This window comes from Macaca mulatta, chromosome 11 (genome assembly GCF_049350105.2).
Source record: "Macaca mulatta isolate MMU2019108-1 chromosome 11, T2T-MMU8v2.0, whole genome shotgun sequence".
NCBI lineage: Eukaryota > Metazoa > Chordata > Mammalia > Primates > Cercopithecidae > Macaca > Macaca mulatta.
This window is the reverse complement of record NC_133416.1, coordinates 47,903,793-47,918,958: the sequence shown is the minus strand read 5'-3', so window position 1 is coordinate 47,918,958 and position 15,166 is coordinate 47,903,793. Positions and strand designations below refer to the sequence as shown.

The window sequence follows — 15,166 nt, the reverse complement described above, 5'->3', positions numbered from 1 at the left end:
ACTGCATGGAAGAACTGATATATGGCTATTCTTTTTTGTACTTCACTCCATAATCACTTTTTAACAACTCACAATATATCCAATATAGGAGTTAAGAAGAAATCACTTAGGCAGAAAGTAAGGGTATGGGAGTCCTTGGTGTGGCTTTGCTTTTTAATGAAAAGCAGCCCCAAATCATTTTCTAAGAAAGAGAAACCCGTAAAGTCAAGCTGCAGACATAGACAAGCAAGCTGGGAGCTTGCAGGGGTGAATGTGGGCAGGAACTACGGACTACACACGTTCAAGATGGCGGCTCCGTCTTCCCTTTTCTTTATCGGCCACATGTACAGTAAGGAGCAGAAAGATGACACGGATCAACTGGAAAGCCTATTTGCATAACAAGATTAGAGTGCGGTGACCAGCCTTCCCCACGCAGTATGTAAACTTAACACCTGATCAAACCAATCTGTGAGCCCTATGTAAATCAGTCAGTCTTTTCTACTCGGGGACCCCTCTCCCTCTACAGAAAGAGAGCTGTTTCTCATTCATTTCTCTTCTGCCTATTAAACCTCCACTCCTAAACTTGTGTGTGTCCACGTCCTATGTTTTCCTGGTGTGAGATGATGAATCCCAGGGTATATACCCCAGACAATGTAGCCATTTCATATTGGGGACCTCATCCAGGATATCAGGGTACAACAATCAAATCAGTGAGTAGAGGAGCAGACTCCAACTCTGTCCTTTCATTCTGAGGCTATTGGCCTCCATTTAAGAACCAAATTAAACCAAATACTGGACCCCCTTCAGCCATAAACAAGCGTGGCTGGCAGCCATATAAGACTTGGGGGACAGGCTTACTAGGGAGAACATGGAGAATTCCCAAGTACCCATGGGTTGCTTGGCATATTGGCCATGTTTGAACTAGCTTCCTTTCATGGAGGACTTAGCTGTCATGTGGGGCTGGAAGAAGTCCTGGGGCAACTGAGGATTTCTGGATGGGGCTACCCCTGGTGTTATCCAAAGGCTATTGGACTGACCCCAGCCTCTGATCCCCCTGATGGGCTGTGGGCCACAAGATCTCCAACTTTCCTATCGTAATTTCCTTCTTTCCTGTTGGCACTGTCATAAATCTTATCCTCTCTGTGTATGCAATGTGTGGGAAGTTTTAGGGTTCAGGGAAGGAATCCTGTTTGGCAAGATCAGAGAATGTCATAGTAACTGGGGATATAGCTCAAGGGAAGGTGTTTTTGTGATGTTCTAGGAACCGAGGGTACCCCCAGTGAGCATCTCTCCCTGCCCTTGTTCTAGAGAGCACATGGCATTTCAATGTCTCTCTCTGCCCTTGGTCTGGAGAGCACATGGCATGTCAAGGTCACTCTGCCCTTGGTCTGGAGAGCTCATGGCATCTCAAAGTCAACAGCACCACCTAGTGGAATAGGAATCCTCTCCATGAGGCACGTTGTCCTTTACCGAAACACTCTAGCTTCCCAATTCGCTGCGCTTTTTGTGCCTCTCTACCAGAAACCAGGCTATATGCTGTTTCTGTGAATGGGAAAACTGCAATTAGGAGTACAATGTCCTCTAGAACCAAATTTTAGTCTCAGTACTGTCCAATCTTCAGGAAAATAGCCATTTGGTCCCTATGTTCTTTTAAGACACTTATTCTGCCTCCAATTAGAATGGTACTTAATTAGTAAGGGGATTTTAAGTCCAGAAGTTAACTGGAACCATTCTCTAAGGGTAAACACTTTAGCATGGGCCATAATAGCAGGATATAGAGCTCAAACCAGCACACTTCCTCCATTAAGGAGGCAAGCGCAACAATTGCCCAAATGCAACTATTACATAGTCTCTTGCAAGATCCATTTTTCAGGGAGCCCCACAGGCCAGGCAAGTCTAGGAAGTCAAAGGGAAATCACAGGCAGAGGACTAGAGTTGCATGGGTGAGGATGACTAAAACCCACCACTTAGTTCCTTTGGTTCCATGGCTGGGGAAGTCACACCTGCAACCATGCACAGCACATTTAACAAGGTGCCAGGATGCCAGGAACCATGGAGAGAAAACAGCAGAGGGGACACCCTCACTGTCTTTCTCCCCATGCTGGGTCACATCAAAAGGAAGGAGTCTAAAGGGATGCCTTTTTTTCCTTCCCTTTATCGTCTAAGGCCTGAACTCCTCTGGAGTGCATTCTGAAGCACTGGGACTCCTTTGACCCTGAGACTTTGAAGGAAAAAGTGGCTCATTTTCTTTTGCACAAGGGCATGGCCTTCTTACTAGGCCTTTGCAGGTGTCACAAAATCAACCTAGCCCTTTTAGCAATCGTATCAGGCAGGCCCAAAGAGAATGATTCCCTAAGACTAGAAAAGCAACTTCCAAAGGAGCCGTCTGAGAATCCCCCTTATTTGGGGTCACCTCAAGTTCCCTTCTCATTGCAGAATCTCAGGCAAATAAGGAAGACTTAGGCCAATTCTCTGATGATCCTGGTAGGTATATAGAACCCTTCCAAAATTTAACTCAGGTGTTTCACCACACATGGAGAGATGTTATGCTGCTCTGAAGCCAAGTCCTAACCGCAGCTGAAAAGCAGGCAGCTCTGCAGGCAGCAGACAATTTTGGAGATGAACTACATGTCTCCTGTGGTAGATTAAAAAGGAAAAAAGAAGACAAGGAAGGCAAAGAAATAATGGAAACACCATTCCCGATAGGAAAGGAAGCAGTTCCTCTAAAAATACCCCTAATTGGAACACCAGTGATGCCACAGATGAATGGAAAAGGAAACACCATTTAAGGTACACATTGGAGGGCCTATGAAGAGTGAGGGCAAAATCTATTAATTACTCTGTACTTTCCAAGATAGACCAAAAACCAGATGAGAATCCTGCAGCCTTTGTGGAAAGACTGAGAGGCACTCATAAAACATACCTCTTTATCCCCTGAATCAATTGAGGACAGCACATATTAAGGGACAAGTTGATTAAAAAGGCAGCTCCCAATATTAGAAGGAAAATACAGAAGAAGGCTATAGCACTAGATAGCATCTTGGAGAACCTCCTAAGGGTGACCACTTTGGTGTTTTATAATAGGGACCAGGAGGAGGAGGTCCAGGAGAAAGGAAGCAAAAGAGAAGGACAGAGGCACTAATAGCTGCTCTGCAGAGATACAAAGCCCAGAATCCCTGAGGTACATTTTCTTGTTTCTATAGGTGCAGCAAGTCAGGGCACTTTAAGAGTGCCCAGGCAGCAAGAGAAAAACCACCTCAACCTTGTCTAGCCTGTGGCACTAGAAATTGGACTGCCCCCAGAGATGAAGGTCACCGGGTTCCAAACCAGCCTCACAGATGGTCCAACAGGATTGATGGGTCCCGGAGCTCCAGTAGCTCAAACCGACATACAGCACAGGAGCCCTGGGTGATTCTGGAAATTGGAGGAAGGTAGATATCTTTCTGAAGAGTAGAGCCTGTCTCTCTCTCTTCTCCTCTCTAATCCAGGCCTCCCCTCTTTCTGTAGCATGACCATGAGGCGCATCTCAGGAAAAACTCTAATTCAATATTTTTCACAACCCCTTAGGTTGCAGATGGGGAAACCTATTATTTACACATGCCTTTTTATAATGCCAAAAAGTCCAACTCCTTTATTAGGTAGAGATATTTTACTAGCATGCAGACCAGCATCCTTACAGGTGATAAACTCTATGTAAATCAGGCACCACCTCCTCAAACCTGACTATAAAATTCGGCATATTCACTACCAGCCAGTCTTTGCCGCTCAGGGACCCCTCTCTCTATATATAGAGAAAACTGTTTCTCTTTTGCTTCTCTTCTGTCTATCAAACCTCTGCTTCTAAACTCCTCGTGTGTGTCAATGTCCTAAATTTTCCTGGTGCGAGATGACAAACTGCAGGGTATATACCCCAGGTGATATAGCTGCTTCATATCCACTTCTTTAAATAACTGAAACTTCTCTTTAAAAACACACAAAACTGCTTTGAACTGCCAAGTCCAATGGCCTCTTTGATTCTTTCCAAGTTTTTCTCTTTCCTTGAAATTCTTTCAGGTAAGCACTGTATCTTACTGGAATTGTATACTTAGCACCTAACTGGCCTTGTACAGATGAATAAAGTATTCGTTGTTTATTCCTGCAGTCTGGGCACCACCCAGCTACCCAGCCATGTGGATGAAGTCCATGTTTCTATAGAGGACATACCTTTTCCCATGCAAATGCTTTGACTCAGTCTGAAATACCATCCCCAAATCTGTTAACATTTCAAAGAGATGAAATGTTGGTCCCCAAATCCCCTCCCATTTTGGAATAGCCACATCTTCCTTAGAGTGCTCAAAGCAAGGTATCCATTTACTGAATTGTAGCTCCTAATAACTGTGATTAGGAGTTACCTAATCACAAAGATACCTACATGAAAACTTCTGATATTAGCTATGTAAATTCTTTGGTGAAGTATGTACATTAATTGCACAGAAACAAATAAAACTATATGCAGAACTATATGGTAGATCACTCCTACTTAGGGGACACACAGAAGGCACCCATACCTTCCCCACCAGCACCCAGCCCCTGAGCCAATACCACTTCCAGCATGACCACACAGTCTCCAGCAGGGGTCCTCTGCTCCCGCCCCCCAGCTGTGTTGCCTTTGCCACTATGGTGAACACCTGAAGGGAGGCAGACACCCCAGCACTTGCTAGCACTCTGCTACAGTTGCTACATCTCAGCCCTCTCCTCCAGTGCAGTGGATTCCAAACTTTGAGGAACCAGAGGGCAAAGTAGAGGCCCAATATGAGTCCCCCAGAGTCATAGCATGCAGTCCAGGAATTGGGAGCTGAATGTTGGCCTCATAAAATCTTGCGGAAGCTAGTCAGCTAAATCTACCTTATACCACAATCAAACCCTTAAGGTCATCAAATAGGATAAAAGAGGAAAAAAAATCAAAGGTCATCAATTTCAAAGATTAAAGATAGATAAGCCCACAAAGATGAAAAAGAATCCTCTGAGAATGTTTAAAATTGAAAAAGCCAGAGTGCCTTCTTTCCTCCAAATGATGAAATCACCTTTCCAGCAAAGGTTCTGAACTGGGCTCAGATGGCTAGATTGACAGAAATAGAATTCAGAATATCCACAGGAATGAAGATTATTGAGCTATAGGAGTACACTGTAACCCAAGGTAAGGAAGCTAAAAATAATTATAAAACAATGAAGGAACTGACAGAAAAAAATAGACAGTTTAGAAAAGAATGTAACTGACCTGATAGAGCTAAAAAACACATAACAAGAATTTTATAATGCAATCACAAGTATCAATAGCAGAATAGACCGAGCAGAGGAAATAATCTCAGAGCTTGAAGACTGGCTTTGTGAAATAAGACAATTAGACAAGAATAGAGAAAAAAGAATAAAAAGGAATGAAAAAAATCCAAAAAATATGTGACCGAATCTCCAACTCACTGGTGTCCCTGGAAAAGATGGGGAGAATGGAACCAACTTGGAAACCATATTTCAGGATATCACCCAGGAGAGCTTCCCCAACCTAAGTAGAGAGGCCAACATTCAAACTCAGGAAATGCAGAGAACCACAGTAAGATATTTCACAAGAAGATCATCCCCAAGACACATATCATCATATTTTCAAAGACTGAAATGAAAGAAAAAATGCTAAAGGCAGCTAGAGAGAAAGATCAGGTCAACTACAAAGGAAGTCAACCAAACTAACAATGGACCTTTCAGCAGAAGCCCTCCCAGCCAGAAGAGATTTGGGACCAGTATTCAACATTCTTACAGAAAAGAAATTCCAACCCAGAATTCCATATCCAGCCAAACTAAGCTTCGTAAGCCAAGGAGAAATAAGATCCTTTTCAGATAAGCAAACACTGAGGGAATTTATTACCACCAGACCTTCCTTACAAGAGCTCCTGAAGGAATCGCTAAATATGGAAAGGAAAGACCATTACCAGATACCACAAAAACACACTGAATTACACAGACCAGTGACACTAAAGCAACCACATAAACAAGTCTTCAAAATAACCAGTGAACATCACAATGACTATATAAAATCCAGACATATCAACAATGACCTTAAATGTAAATGAGCTAAATGCCCCAATTAAAACACACAGAGTGGCAAGCTGGATAAAGAATCAAGACCCATTGGTATGTTGTCTTCAAGAGATCCATCTCACATGCAATGACACTCATAGCCTCAAAATAAAGGGATGAAGAAAAATCCACCACGCAAGTGGAAAACAGAAAGAAACAGGGGTTGCCATCCTAGTTTCTGACAAAACAGACTTTAAGCCAATAAAGGTCAAAAAAGAGTAAGAAGGGAATTACATAGTAGTAAAGGGTTCAATTCAACAAGAAAATCTATAGTAAATATGTATACACCCAGGAGAGGAGGACCAAGATTCATAAAGCAAATTTTTACAGACCTTTAAAGAGACTTAGACTCCCACATAGTAATAGTGGGAGTCCTTAACACCTCACTGCCAATATTAGATCATCAAGATGGAAAATTAACAAAGATCATTAGGACCTGAACTCAGCATTGGATCAAATGGACCTGATAGATACCTACAGAACTCTCCACCCCAAAATAATACAATATATATTATTCTTATTGCCACATGGCACATACTCTAGAATTGAGCATGTAATTGGAATTAAAACACTCCTCAGCAAATGCAAAAGAAATGAAGTAATAAGAAACAATCTCTTGGAACACAGCAAAATCAAATTAGAAATCAAGAATGAAATTCACTCAAAACCATACAATCACATGAAAATTGAATAACTGCTCCTGAAAGATATTTGGGTAAATAATAAAACTAAAGCAGAAATCAAGAAGATATTTGAAACTAATGAGAACAGAGATACAACATACCAGAATCTCTGGGACAAAGCTAAGGCAGGGTTAAGAGGAAAATTCATAGCACTAAATGCCCAACCAAAAAGTTAGATTTCAAGTTAACAACCTAAAATCACAACTAAAAAAACTAGAGAACCAAGAGCAAACAAATCCCAAAGCTAGCAGAAGACAAGAAGTAACCAAAGTCATAGCTCAACTGAAGAAGTCTGAGACACAAAAGTTCATTCAAAAGATTAACAAATCTAGGAACTGGTGCTTTGAAAAAAATAAAATAGATTGCCAACTAGACTAATGAATAAAAGAGAGAGGATTCAAAATAAACTCTTATCAGAAATGACAAGGAAGGATGTTACCACTTACCCCACAGAAATATAAGAAACCACCAGAGGCTATTATGAACACCTCTACACACATAAACTAGAAAATCTTGAAGAAGTGGATAAATTCCTGGATATATATACTCTTCCAAGACTAAACAAGGAAGAAATTGAATCCCTGAACAGACCAATAATGAACTCTAAAATTGAGTTAGTAATAAATTGCCAACTAACCAAAAAAAAAGCCCAAATCCAGCACCAGATGGATTCACAGCTGAGTTCTACCAAATGTACAAAGAAGAGCTAGTACCATTCCTGTTGAAACTATTCTAAAAATTGAGAAGGAGGAACTCCTCCTTAACTTATTCTATAAGTTGAGCATCATCCTGATACCAAAACCTGACAGAAATACAACAAAAAAGAAACCTTCAGGCCAGTATCCTTGATGAACATCAGTGAAAAAAATCCTCAACAAAATAACTGGCAAACCAAATCCAGCAGCACATCAAAAAGCTCATCCATCGCAATCAAGTAGACTTTATCCCTGGGATGCAAGGCTTGTTTAACATATGCAAATCCATAAATGTGAAACAGAAAAACAGAAAAACAGAAACCACATGATTAAATCAAAAATACAGAAAAAGCTTTTGATAAATTTCAACACCACTTCATGTAAAAACTGTCAATATACTAAGTACTGAAGGAACATACCTCAAAATAATAGCAGTACCTATGACAAACACAGAGCCAACATCATACTGAATGGGCAAAAGCTGGAATCATACACCTTGAAAACTGGCACAAGGCAAGGATACCATCTCTCACCTCTCCTAGTTAACACAGTATTGGAAGTCCTAGCCAGGGTAATCAAGCAAGAGAAAGAAATAAAGGACATACAAATAGGAAGAGAGGATGTCAAGCCATATCACTTTGCAGATGACATGATCCTATATCTAGAAAACCCTATAGTCTTGGCCCAAAAGCTTCTTCAGCTGATAAACAACTTCAGCAAAGTCTCAAGATACAAAATCAATGAGGGAAAATCTCTAGCATTCCTGTACACCAATAACAGTCATGCCAAGAGCCAAATGAGGAATGCAATTCAATTTATAATTGCCACAAAAAGAATAAAATACCTAGGAATGCAGACAACTAGGGAGATGAATATCTCTACAAGGAGAACTATAAACCACTGTTCAGAGAAATCAGAGATGATACAAACAAATGGAAAAGCATTCCATGCTCATGGGTAGAAAGCATCAATATCATAAAAATGGCCATCCTGCCCAAAGCAATTTATAGGTTCAATGCTATTCCTACTAAATTACCATTGAAATTCTTCACATAACTAGAAAAGACTTTTAAAATTCACATGGAGCCAAAAAAAAAAAAAAGAGAGAGAAAGCCCAAATAGCCAAAGCAACCCCCTAAGTAAAAAGAACAAAGCTGGAGGCATCCAACTAACCAATTTTAAACTATTCTACAGGGCTACAGTAATCAAAACAACATGGTACTGATATTCAAAAACAGACACATAGACCAATGAAACATAATATAAAACACAGAAATAAGACCACATACTTACAACTATCTGATTTTTGTCAAAGCTGACAAAAACAAGTAATGGGGATAGGACGCCATATTCAGTAAATGGTGTTGGGATAACTGGCAAGCCATATGCAGAAGATTGAAATTGGACTCCTTCCTTACACCTTATATGAAAATGAACTCAAGATGGATTAAAGACATAAAACCTCAAACTATAAAAACTCTGGAGGACAACTTAGGCAATACCATTCAGGACATAGGAATGGGCAAAGATTTCATGATGAAGATGCCAAAAGCAATTGTAATAATAGCAAAAATTGACAAATTGGATCTAATTAAACTAAAGAGCTTCTGCACAGCAAAGGAAACTACAACAGAGTGAACAGACTACCTACAGAAAGGGAAAAAAATTTGCAAACTATGCATGTGACAAAAATCTAATATCCAGCAGCTTATAAGGAACTTAAACAAATTTACAAGAATGAAACAATCCTATTAAAAAGTGGGCAAAGGTCACGAACAGACATTTTTCAAAAGAAGACACACATCTGGCCAACAATCATATGAGAAAAGCTTCACATAATGATCACTAGAGAAAGACAAATCAAAACCATGATGGGATACCGTCTTACATTAGTCAGAATGGATATTATTAAAAAGTCAAAAAATAACAGATGCTGGCAAAGTTGTGGAGATAAAGGGAACACTTTCACGCTGTTGTGGAAAACAGTGTGTCAATTCCTCAAAGACCTAAAAACAAATACCATTCAACCTAGCATTCCTATTACTGAGTATATACCCTAAGGAATGCAAATTGTTCTATTATAAAGACCCATGCATGAGTATTCATTGCAGCACTATTCACAATAGCAATTACATGGAATCAACCTAAATGCCCTTCAGTGATAGACTGCATAAAGAAAATGTGGTACATATACACCATGGAATACTATGCAGCCATAAAAAAGAACAAGACCATGTACTTTGCAGGAACATGGATGGAGCAGGAAGTCATTATCCTTAGCAAATTAGTGCAAGAACAGAAAACCAAATACTGCATGTTCTCACTTATAAGTGGGGGCTAAATGATGAGAACACATGGACACATAGAGGGGAACAACACACACTGGGGCCTATTGAAGAATGGAGGGTAGAAGGAGGGAGAGAATCAGGAAAAACAACTAATGGGTACTATGCTTAATACCTAGTTAACAAAATAATCTGTACAACTAACCCCCATGACAGAAGTTTATCTTACACAACAAACCTGCACATGTACCTCTTAACTTAAAATAAAACTTAAAAAAACAAAAAAATAAAACTATATGATTATTTTGTTTACCCATAGAGAAATTATTAATAATATGAAGTTTGAGCAATTTTATTTTACTATTCAAGTGTCATCACATAGCTGTTAGAAAATGAAACTCAGTACACAGGGTTAATAAATGAATAATTTATAGCACTTTAGATAGAATATATATTAGAAGCTGGAATATTAAAATAACTTCTAGGAACTCTTTTACCCCTATAACTCATATTCTGAAGTTAAAACTTTTCATGCTATAGGAAAACAAAAAGTATGTTGTCCTATAATCAAACAATAAGGGTGTTTAAGTACAAGTATAGTAGTCACGGGCAAATAATTTCAAAAATAACTCTAAAATATTATACTGCAATTTTTCGAATCAAATATTGCCTTCCTTAGGACAAGTATTATTTGTTAAAGCATTGTACTGAAATGCTTTTCATTATAATCAATATTAGCCTTTTTATTTGGAACAGACCTAAAAATGGAGTATGTTTAAATTAGATTATCTATTTCCATTTTATCATGTTTCTTTTAAGTACTTTATGACATATTTTCAAGATTGATTTGGTCTTCAAAGATCTATTGAGCTCAATCCACGGAAAATGGGACATAAACAAAAGCACAGAAGAGGCCAGACACGGCGGCTCACGCCTGTAATCCAGCACTTGGGAAGGCCGAGGCGGGTGAATCACGAGGTCAGGAGATTGAGACCATCCTGGCTAACACAGTGAAACCCGTCTCTACTAAAATTACAAAAACAAAATTAGCTGGGCTTGGTGGCAGGCACCTGAAGTCCCAGCTACTTGGGAGGCTGAGGCAGGAGAATGGCGTGAACCCGGGAAGCAGAGCTTGCAGTGAACTGAGATCGCGCTACCGCACTCCAGCCTGGGCGAGAGAGCTAGACTCTGTCTCAAACAAAAACAAACACACACACACACAAGATCGGTAACTGTTTCTCTTAATACAGTGTTTTTATATCTTACTTGGATTATCGACTTAATTTCTTTCATTTAGCTTTGAGTTCAATTGTAGCCTTAGCATATTAGAAAAAGGTTTTCACAAGTGGAATTGACACATAACCTACATATTTAACATGAATCTGAGAATAGAGGAGTTAAGTGCTCTCTTTGCACTCAGCCCCGCAGAAATGGGGACTTGGCCAGAGTGATTTGTTTCAGGGAAGTAAATCACCCTAAGCACAAGGAAGCTTAAGTTTAGGCTCCAGTGCACTTAAGAGAAAACAAACTAGACATTCTTTACACAATAAACCATTAAAAAGAATGTAAACTATTATTCAGAAAAAGTATTGAATTATTAATCATTTATTAACAACATATATAATTTTACTATGAAAGTTTAAAAATAGTGAGGTGCTTTTACTTGTCCTTTTGTCTCAATTTGTTTAATAGTAATTCCCTTATGATGCTTATAAGAGTGCTTCTGTATTTCAGTCATAGATTTAAAAGAAAATCAAGTCAATGCCATGACTATTCTTTCCCATGAAAAGAAATTAATGCTGCCAAGTTTCCTTTCAGATCTGAATGCTTAAGTAATTTGCATATAAGTACCTCTTTGGGCTTTGATGTTTTATTTAACAATGTACAAATTAGCTTGTGACAAATCTTAAATTATAAAAATTATAAAGTATATGAAGATAAGCTTTTGATTCAAAACATATTGACTACTTTAATTCTTGTTAATTATTACTTTAACTTACACAGTCATTTTTACAGATGAAACGTTAACCATGAATGTAACTTTTTTCTTTGACTTGTACCAAAATTTCATGGTTATGTAAGATTCAACATGGTTATGTAAACAGTGCTCTAGTCTGGAAAACCAAAAGGATTGAAGTCTAACACCTGCCTTAATTTTATATTTATACATACATTCTTTTTTTATTATACTTTAAGTACTTAAGTATATAATTCTAAAGAGCTATTAATAAAATCAAATGAACTATATAATATTTTAACATTAAAATGAGAATAGTTCTTTGCAACTCTTATGAGCACTTGCTCTGATAGAGGAGTATATTGCTAACACCCCTAATATAATCTACCATGTTAAAATGATGTTCCCATTGTAGGTTAAAAAGATGGAGGGTCACAGATAGTTATGTCTTATCAGATAGAAACTGTAGGTTTGTTTATTGTTATAGGCCTTGTTTTCAAACAAGAAATTTAAATAGGTGAAGCAGAGTGAGTTTTTAATTGCACAAAGAAATGATAATCTAAGAATAGGTCAGTTGGGGAAAATGTTTGGATGGGCAGAAAAGAATTCTTTACATTAAAATTATAATTATCCACAGTAAAATCCTTATGAAGAATCCAAACCAATTACAGACTATTTGTTTAAATTAAGTTAAAATATGAACACTTTCTACTTTCCTCAGTATATGGACAATAGCATCGAATATATATGTTAAACTTGTTTTCAATCATCAAAACACAATGTGTTTGGCAATAGAGTCTTCTAAATTATAATATGCAAATCTACTGTCACCTTGATCACTCCTTTTTTTCTTCATCCTCAATTAACTTCCAATAGCCCCAGTCATCATCTTACACTCCTGGTTTCTCCTTTTTATCTTTAACAAATATTTCAGTGTGTTAAATATAAGTTTGCTGAATGAATGAATGATCTCAGCTTAATAACAGACACATCTAGAACTTAGAAGTTATTTTCATATACTACATCTAACTGGATACCTAGATCAGCACTTTGAAGTAGGTTAATGGAGAATTGGCATCATCCCCTCTTAATAGGAAAGGCAAATGAATCCTGAATACACTAATTAACTTGCCCAGGTTACACTGCTCACATGTGGAGAAGCTGCTGTCTTTAATTCAGGTCTTCAGATGGCTTAAACATCTATCCTCTTTGCTTCTTTTTAAAAAGATTTATTTAATTACTAATGACAGCAACCAACATCAAATAGTACCTTACCAGCTATAAAATATTTTCTTATTTCTATTATTCTCCTTTATCAATATGTGTAAAAAAGAGAAAGAAGAAAGAACGAGAAAGAATACTAAATGAAAGAACAACAGACCTTCATTAGGCATGAAATCAAGGCTATATACATAATATGAAAGTTTTGTTTCTGGTTTTATTCCTTTTCCCCTTTCCTTCTTTTGACTGGCTTGATCTGGCTAATAAACAAAGCTGTTAATCCTGAATGTACCATTTTAGGATGTGGACTCACCAACTGCACCTGCAGAGCTATCAGCTATGGGGGCATATCTTACAATGACACATTATTTCAAAGGATACTGTTGTTATCTCTTTTCTATAGTCAAAATTAAATTGGTTAAAATGAATTACAAATCCATCTTCTAATTTTTCATTTGGGAGCATCCATTTTATAATGCACTTATCTGAATCCAAAGAATGTACCCAAGTGTGCACTGAGATCTTAGCATTAAATAATTGGACAGATAAGGGCATGTGTGGCATTGGATAATGTCATGTCTTTCAATCAGCATAATGAAGCTGGGGACCAACCTTTCCATCAAATGGGAACCAGCCTTTGTCCCATATAACATAAGCTGGCATCTCTTAGAGAGTTGATATAATGGTACATGACAAAACAAACATCCCTCATTTAGAAAGTATTTTTATTTTCTTATATAAATGAAAAATGTAAATGTCCAATTTTATGCATATTCAATTTTAATAAAGCAAGTAAACAGCAAAACAACAGAGAAATTCTGTTGAATTATATCAAATACATAAAATGATTTTTAAAAGATGATTGAAAATTACATAAAATTATATGACCTTTCTTCTATGCTTATAAAAATTGGAAATGTATTGCTGAATGGGTAATCCATTACAAAGTAGAAAGGAGACCATATTTTCTTGTAAGCATATTACATTTTTAAAGGAAATTTAATAGCACAATAAATAAATTTTACTGAGCAAATACTAGGCATCGTAGTGCTATCTGCTTTCCTTAATATGTTTGTAAACATAAAAATCATCCCTTAGGATAAATGATTCCCACTTAGAAATGAGAAAAGTGAGGCTCAGCCAGACCCAGTGGCTCATGCCTGTAATTCCAGCACTTTAGGAGGCCAAGGCGGGTGGATTGCATCAGCCCAGGAGTTAAAGACCAGCTGGGCAACATGGAGAAACCTTGTCTCTACCAAAAAACACACAGAATAGCTGGGTGTGGTGACTAGCCCCTGGAGTCCCAGCTACTAGGATGGCTGAGGCAGGAGGATAGCTTGAGACCAGGAGGTCGAGGCTGCAGTGAGCTGTGATTGTGCCATTGCACTCCAAAAAAAAAAGAGCCACTGAACTGTCAAAAAAAAAAAAAAAAGTGAGGCTCAGAGGTTAAGTAACGTGCCTCAAATTACACAGCTTTTAGATAATAATGCCAGCATTCCACCAAAGAATCAGTGGCCGGAGTCACAATACAACCCACTGTCTTCAGAGCAAAGCCTTTAGAATGAGAAACACCTAGATTTGAATCCCAGCTCTGCTTCACATTAGCTGGGTGTAATCTTAACTTCCTCATCTGTTTCATAAAGTTATTGTGGGAATTAAGCAATGCAAACAGAGAACTAGGCACTATGTCTGACGGTATACTGCAAATGTGTAAACTATAGTAATGAGTTTATTAATCAAAGATCTCAAAATATTTTCTGATGATGGATTAACAAATGTGTTAGAAGTTACAGAATTATTATTATTATTTTTTTTTACAATTGAGAAGAATGAATCAACTCATATCACTACAAGGTTGTATCTTACTCTGTGAATAGGTGTGTTTGCTTTTGGACTTGGCTCTGATGGCTTGTAAGGGAAGTTATTTGGTAAGCACATCAGATAGGGAACTAAGTCCTTAACAAAATACCATTTTAGAAAACATAATGTAAGAGATGATGCCTAAAGAAGGTGATAACAAAAAAGTTGGTTTAAAGTAACAACTGTGCCAAAATTTTAGGTTTGATGTTACTTGGAAACATTTTTTTCCTAACACTTAAGGATAAGAAGACATCATGGTAAATACTCTTCAGAGTTACATACGAATCACTGATAGTGAGCACTTCACTTCTAGATATGATCTTAAGTATATATTATATTCAGAAATTTAGGTATGAAAGAATTAGATTGAATCTCTCT

General features: G+C 37.9%; 1 protein-coding gene across 3 annotated transcripts in view; it reads right to left on the bottom strand.

Moving 5' to 3' along the window:
• CNTN1 (contactin 1) overlaps positions 1-15,166 on the bottom strand; it is a 380,108-nt gene that overhangs the window by 55,036 nt on the left and 309,906 nt on the right.